Source organism: Tupaia chinensis, unplaced genomic scaffold (assembly GCF_000334495.1).
Source record: "Tupaia chinensis unplaced genomic scaffold, TupChi_1.0 Scaffold000662_1, whole genome shotgun sequence".
NCBI lineage: Eukaryota > Metazoa > Chordata > Mammalia > Scandentia > Tupaiidae > Tupaia > Tupaia belangeri.
This window is the reverse complement of record NW_006160184.1, coordinates 221,906-229,984: the sequence shown is the minus strand read 5'-3', so window position 1 is coordinate 229,984 and position 8,079 is coordinate 221,906. Positions and strand designations below refer to the sequence as shown.

General features: G+C 39.5%; 1 protein-coding gene across 4 annotated transcripts in view; it reads right to left on the bottom strand.

Moving 5' to 3' along the window:
- Nucleotides 1-8,079, bottom strand: part of BLZF1 (basic leucine zipper nuclear factor 1) — a 116,318-nt gene that overhangs the window by 88,360 nt on the left and 19,879 nt on the right. The window lies entirely within an intron of this gene.

The window sequence follows — 8,079 nt, the reverse complement described above, 5'->3', positions numbered from 1 at the left end:
ATCCAGTTTTTCCAGCACCATTTGCTAAAGAAATTTTCATTTTCCCCTGGATTGACTGGTACCTTTGGTTAAAAATCAGTTGCCTGTATGTTTGGCAGTTTATTTCTGGGGTTTATAATCTGTTCCATTGGTTCACATGGTCTATTTTTGTGCTGATACCATGCTGTTTTATTATCAAATCTTTATAGTATATTTTTTGGGTCAGGGAGTGAGATGCTACCCACTCCACTCATCTTGTGTAGGATTGCTTTAGCTGTATGAGGTTTATTATGATTCTGGACAAATTCTATAATTGTATTTTCTAGATCTATGAAGGTCTCTAGTATTTTGATTGGGATTGCATTAAATATGTAGATTAATTTGGGTATGATTGCAATTTGATTATTTTGATTCTTCCAATCCAGGAACATATGTCTTTTTTTCATGGATACCATTTGGTCCTCTATGTATACAATTATGTAATCTGCCAATAGAGATTATTTCATCTCTTCTTTTCCTATTTGAATTTTAAATTCTATTTTAACTTTAAAATTCTCTTTTCTGATTGCATTGGCAAGGACTTCCAGTACTATATTGAAAAGGATTGGAGAAAGTGGGCATCCTTGTTTTGTACTAATTTTTAGTGGAAAAGCTTTCAGATTTTCTCCATTCAGGATGATATTAGCTATGAGTTTTTGAAAGATAACTTTTATTGTGTTGAGGAATTACCTCTCATGCCGATTTTGCTGAGAGTATTGATCAAGAAGTGATGCTGTATCTTATTGAATGCTTATTCTGCATCAATTGATATGATTATTTTTATCTTTCTTTCTGTTAATAAGGTATATTGCATTTATAGTTTTGCTTATATTTTACCATCCTTGAATTCCTAGAATAAAGCCTATCTAGTTGTGATGTATAATCTTTTTTTCTATGTTGTTGGCTACAATTTGCTAGTATCTTGTTGAGAATTTTTGCATCTATATTCATCAGAGATATCAGTCTATAGTATTCTTCCTTGTCATGTCCTTGTCTGTTTTACAGATCAGGATTATGGAGGCTTCATAGAATGAATTTGAGATAATTCCATCCTTTTGAATCTTTAGAAATAACTTGAGTAGAATGGGGATTCACTCTTCTTTAAAAGTCTTGCAGAATTCAGAGATGAAGCCATTGGAACTGGGGTTTTTCTTTGTTGAAAGGTTATTACTGATTCAATCTCATGAATTGTTATGGGCCTATTCAGACTTTCTATGTCCTCCTGATTATCTGTGTCTAGGAATTTGTCTATCTCATCCAGGTTTTTTTTGAGAAGAATTTAATCTTTTTTTTCCCCATATAAAGGATAATTTTACTGGATAAAACAGACTTGAATGAAATTGTTTCTCTCTTAACATTTTCAATATGTTTTCCCATTCTTTTCTTGCTTTGTTTCCATTGAAAGATCTGGTGATGGAATGACCTTTGTAAGTAAGTTACTTGACATTTCTATCTTGCCAGTTTTAGTATCTTGCCTTTACCAGTGGTTTTGGCTAGTTTGGCTAAGATGAAGAGGATCTTTTTGGTTTGATTCTGTTTGAGGTTTTTTGCATTTCTTGGGCCTGGATGTTTGAGTGCTTCTCTAGACTTAGAAATTTTCTTCCAGGATTTCATGTAATAGATTTTCAATGCCCTTATTAGTTTCTTCACTTGATCAGATACCAGTTACTCAGATGTTTGGACATTTAATAGAATGTAGTATTTATCATATATCGTCATCATTTTTTAGTTATTTTCTCTGTTTTTGGTGTGTTTTTTTTTATGTCAGAGGTTTTGTCACCTATGTCTGAGATTCAAACTTCAGCGTGATCAAATAGGATTTTAATGCTTTTTCAAGAAAGTTTTAGATTTCCTGCTTTACAGACTTCATCTCTAGTAGTTCCATTTGATTCTTTCTTATGGTGTACGTTTCTTCTTTCATATTGTGGAAGGACTTCCTCATCTCCTGGAATTTGTTGTCTCTTTTCTGTTCCAACTCAAAGAGTTTTGTCACTATGAATGTTCTGAATTCTTTCCCTGATATTTTGGTAAATTCTTCTGTTTTTTCAAGAGATGGAAGAGAGTTATTTGGTGCTTTTGATGGAGATGTATGTCCTATATTTTTCAAACTTGAGGCTTTTCTGTGACTTCTAGCCATTGAGTGATGTATTCACATTTGGATACCTTTTTGGAGAATGTTTCTGCCACTGTTTGCTTCCATTTTACTGTGGATTGCTTCTGTGCTGAGTCTCTCTTACTGTGTTTAGCAATGTGGTCCCCATAGGAAGAGTTTCCTATTCAGGTTTCTGAAGAACAGTTTCTCTGTTTTGCAGATTGTTCAGCATAGAGCAAGGATCCCTGGGAGCCTCACGATGCTTTCTGGTGGGGGGAGGGGCTCTGAAGTTGTGAGCTGGAGCTGGAACTGGAGTTGGAGCTGGAGCTAGACCTGGGGCCAATAGAAGCCCCACCTGAGTTTCCCTGACTGGGCAGGAGGATGCAGATGGAAGTGGGCAATGCTTGAGAGGATTGAGAGCTGGGAGCTGCCCTTTCAGGTGGGGAGACAGGGTTCCGAAATTAGGAGCTGGTGATGGAGCTGGATCTGAGGCCAATGGACAGCCCCACCTCAGTTTCCCTGACTGCACAGCTATATAAACTTTGTATGCATTCTTCTCATTATTTGATGTTGTCACCATCCTTTAAAATAGCATTTCCACGATTGTGGTTTTCACATGAGTTTGAGTAGCAATTTTAAATTTGTAAGATTAGTAGTTGCAGAAATTGAACTCTAGATGATAACCCATTATCTCAACAGAGAAAATAATTGGCAATGTTTTTACTACCATAGAAAATTACTCAATTTGAGTAAGAAAGATACATGAGCAATTTTTAATATGCAAAATAAGTTATGTTACAATGTGTCATTTTATTTTCAGTCAGGCATTATAGACCATAGTTTGGGGCCTCATGAAAAATTAAATTTTGATATGTTAATGAAAATCTAATTTTATAATAAATTATAAAAATGTAAACATTTCTTAAATTGTCCCTGTACTGGGATAAGGGAAGTGAATCATAGCTTAATGAGATGATTTCTATTTTCTGAATGAAAGATCTATAGGAACAAAATATAATAAAGCATTATGTTGATGTGAAAAAAAATCACTGCAATAGTGTTGCTGTAATGCAAGGAAGTAAGGCATGTCCGAAGTGGTCATTTCCATCCTGAGTCATCTGTGCACTGGCTCAGTCATTGTGGATAGACTGCCATTCATCTACTCTCTGAAACAGCCCTCTTGTGTTTCCTGAGGCACTGGAGAGTAGACATCACACTGTCTCAGGTCCCATGCTTAGAATGTGCCAACACACTATAGAGATATTGGGGTTTTAGCATCAATGTCTTTTGAAGCAAGAAAAGCAGCAGTATAGATTTACAATGTGGCCAGCCACAAAATCATCCAAGATGTGACACTCAGAAATTGCCATGATTCTGCTTTCATTGTTTTCTATCATTATTTGCACACTCGGCCACATCTTCTAAGAGCCCTGCATGGCTTCTCCATATCCTGTCTGATGTCTTTCTCTCCAAGGTAGACTTCTCTCCTCACTCAGACCAGATCCCAGTTGCCTCCGTTCTTCTCTCCTGAAGAAGGTGCAGCCTCCTCACATGGGACACTTGTCATATTTCCCAAGTGACTTTCACCCAGTAATCAATCAACACCTCAATCAAAAAATGTTTATTAATATCAGTTGGGATGTGAGAGGGGGGTGGTCCCTGGAGGTTTGCAGAATGGCAGTTAGGAGGGTACAGAAAACAACCAGAGACACAATTGTGCTCAGTGGGCAGCAGGGGGCACTGCACGTCTGACTCAGGTCTGCACAGTGGGTGCCCATGGCTGTGTCCTCCAACACTCCCAGGGCTGGGGAACTAAAGCCTGGGTTTGCTGACCAGGACTTCTAGCTGGGGCCTCTCCTGACTGGGCCATCCCCTGCTCCCAGGTCTGCAGAAGTTCCAGTAGTTGCTTCCTCTCTGGAGTAAACTCTGAGTCCTAACATCAGGCTCATTTGTCCAAAAGTTCAGTCTTCGTGTGATGTTTTTTAACACTCTTCTTTGTGGTCACCGAAGAATTTAATAGTCCTGAGGTAGCCCAGCCTTACTCAGGGATCTTAGGAAGTCACTGCCCACCCTGGCCTGGACTCTTCTCTTCCTCACCCCTTCTATGCCAAGGTAGAGACAGTGCCCAGGAAACTGGGTCACACCACCACCCTGTGTCAGCCCTTCTGGCTCTGAAACCTAAGTTGCTCATCCCTGGTCCCCAGCCTGTCACCCATAAATGTCTGTACTTCAGGCTCCCTCTCTCAACCTATGCTGACTTGGTCGCCCTGACTCCATGCATCTCCAGGGTCTTGTGTGAGACTCACCTGCACCCTGAGCAGTGGCTTCAGTGTCAGAGTTCTGGATATGTCTGTACCAGCAGAAGTCAGAAAGCCCTCCCAGAAAAATGCTTACATTTCACTCAGATTCTGACATGCACCTTGGCTCTGGAGTCCAAAGACCCATAGACAAATGCTGGGATTTTGCTTCACTCTGGACTCCTTCTGATAACAAGGCTGCCTACTGAACTAACACTTGGCATGACAGCTCTAAGGCTCTCACAGTGTTCCAGACCCACCTGGAAGTGTGACACACAAACCTCTCCACTGTTGTCCTCTGCTCATGACAGAGTGTGGGTGTCCCCACCAACTCCCCAGCAATAAGCGTGCTGCGCTCTCAGAGCTGAAAGGTGGAGCCTCATGGACATTCCTGTATTGAGCCAGAGCATTCTCAGGGCAGTTATACTGAAGTCAGCAGAGACACTGGCTGTAGGGACTCCATCTCCTGGAGGTCTCCTGCTCACCGCTTTCCAATAAAGCCTTTGCCTTGGGTCCTAGCATGAGGAGGGAGGATGAGGCCCTTCACAGGCTGTGCAAGCTCAAGTACATGGTGGGCAACGAATCATCAAAGAGCACAGCCCAGACTCCGCTGTGTGGCCACCTTTCCCCTGGCTTGGCCTGTTCTAGTATCAGAGTATCAGATGCCCTAGGAGTGCTCTCTTTCTATTCTTCTGTGTCCTGCTCTCCCTAACCACCACTTCCTAATATACATGCATCAAGTGAACAGTAATGAAAGACCTTGTAATTTGGAAAAATCCTGATTGAACTTGACTTCACAGAATGACAGCTGGGCATCGGGGCAAAGTCTCTGCATTGCAGTGTTGATCCTGTTATTATCTGTAGAATCAGCATAAATTACCTGCCCTACTAGCCGGGAGCCATAAGCATGCAAGCCAGAACAGATAGGAGAGGGAAGAGCATGTACACACTCAAGAGGAAGCGATGCCTTGCAATAACGAGCATCAGTGGGTTCACAGTGTCTTTTGTCCTTGGAGGGCATAGAGAAGCCTCCCCAAGGCCTGGTCACACCTCAGTCCCTTTCCTCCAGTCTTCTAGTCCACTGGATCTTGAATACTTGCTGCATGTTTCTGATTAACCCAGCCAGGGATTCTCATCACGGTCACTGTGTGGAATCAGCTTCTCTTGAGCAATGTGTTACTGCTGCACAGTGGAGCTGGCCCATATGCTCTATTTTGCTTATTCCCATTCTATTTTTCCTTTGGAAACTTTATTTTTTTCTGTGAGAGAGAGCAGAGAGAGATACTGCCAACAGGGTTCTTACACCATGATATACTCCCAGCCTCAGGCTGCCATGATCACAGGCATGTGAAAGTGCACACTTGGAAAGTACAGGGAGATCTCAGGATGTAAGGTGGGACATTCCTATCTGAGTCAAGCTGTGTTCTTGCTGTACCATCGGGCCCTTTCCATTCTGATCTTAATTTCCTTCTTGCTGCTGGCTTGGGATTTAGTTTCTTCTAGTTTCTTATGGTGTAATGTTAGGTTACTGATTTGAGCTCTTTCTTTTTAAATGTAGTTCACTAACTGATCTTTATCATTGTTGACACTCTGAGTCTAACAGTTGCAGAAGTGTGCCCCTAATTTTCAGTTACAAGAGTGTACATAAGTTTTTTTCAAGTTGAGTGTGTGGGGAGGTATAAGTAAATTATACATAAAATTTACTATTTTGTCTGAAACTGAACCCATTTTCATTAAACAAAGCTTTCTAGTCTGCGCTCTCTCCACTCCTGGTAACTACCACTCTACCATCTCTGAATTTGACTCTTCTATGTAACTCATGTAAGTGGGAACATTCGGCATTTGTCCTTTTGTGTCATTTCACTTAGCATTTCGAAGGTTTATCTACATTGTAGAATATTATAAAAATCTGCAATTCCTTTTTAAGGATGACCAATATTCCTTTACATGTATGTACTATGTTTTGTTTATCCATTCTTCTATCCATGGACACTCAGGCAACATCCACCTTTTGGCTATTGTGAATGATGCTGCTATGAACAATGGTTTACAGATATCTATTCTAGTCTCTGTTCTCACATTGTTCAGGAATATCCCTGATAGAATGCTAGACTTTTCAGTAATGGATATTTAATTATGTGGAGGAACTTACATATGGTCTTTAATAGCCCCTGCATCATTTTATATTCTCATGAAGATTCCACTTTTTCCACCTTCTTGCCAACATTTGCTTATTTAACAATAATATTTTAAGAGAAGCAAGTGAGCATGGGAAGGACAGTAAGTCATTTCTGACAGGATCTTTCCATATAATGATTCTTCTTGATCCAGCCTCCCAGCCAGCCAGGTCCACTGACACATGCCACTGTGTTAGACTTGTCTTTAGGTTTGGCTGGGAAATGAACCTGGATCTCCCATGAGGCCCTGGCCATCACATAGCAGTGTCCTTCTGGCTGCACCACTGTGGCTGGAACTATTGTGCTTTTTGATAGTAGCTATCCTAGGGAAGATCAAGAGGTACGCGGTCAACTACGTGCGAGTCCAGCGACAAAGCCATTACGCTAACTGCTGGTTCCCCTATTGTGCTTTTTGATAGCAGCCATCCTAGTGGAGGTCAAGTGGTATTGATTTGCCTTCCCCTCACAAGTAGTAATGTTGAGCATCTTTTGACATGTGTATGGGCCATTTGTATTATCTTTCTTGAGGAAGTATTTTGTCTGCTTCTACTGAATTGCATTTATTTATTTATTTTGTTTGGCTGGTGAGTTGTGAGAGTTCTTTACACATTCTACTCATTAAACCCTTATCAGATGTATTAGACCCTTAATCAGATACATGATTTGTAGATCTTTTCTCTCATTCTCTGGGTTGTCTTTCACTGTGTTCTTTGATGCACAAAAGCTATACATTTTGATGAAGTTCAATTTATTCTCTTTTGTTGCTTGAGCTTCTGGTGTTATATCCAAGAAATCACGGCAAGATCCAACATCAGTAAGTTTTTTCCATTTTCTTCTAAAAGTTTGAGTTAAGTAAATCTAAAGGAAAAGGCTGAAGGATCAATTATAAATAATATAAGCTAGACAAAGATTCAACCAAAACACCTCATCCTGTGGGGAAGGAACATACACGAAAAAGAAAGAGAAATTTATTGCCATGTCAAACTATAACTGAGATGAATGAGACAAAAACAATCATTTGGTTGACATTAAAATACACTATTTGACTAGATTTATCTTTTGAAGATTTCTCTATTGATAGGCACATCTGTAGGTAATTTGTACAATTTGATACTTTTGTGAACACTTTTAAAGGTCAACAAAAAAAATTGTATGATAATTCACCATAGATATACAATAATATATATCACTTAATATATATATTAATTGATGGGTTGCATTTTTGAGTTTATACAATATTCTAGAGTCCACTTTCTCCATCATATTCAATAAAGTAGAATATTCTTAGGTTATACTTGCAAAAATAAGTCATGGTTAAGATTCTGTTTATTTTATATATATCAGGTTGTGTCCATTCAGAATATGGAATCACCTCCATAAAACCAACAAGAGTACACATTTTAACAAAGTACATGTCATTTAGTTTCCAAGTGTTTTATTTTTCTAAGATATTACATTAATTTAAAAAATAATAGCCCCTTCTCCCATAGTATTT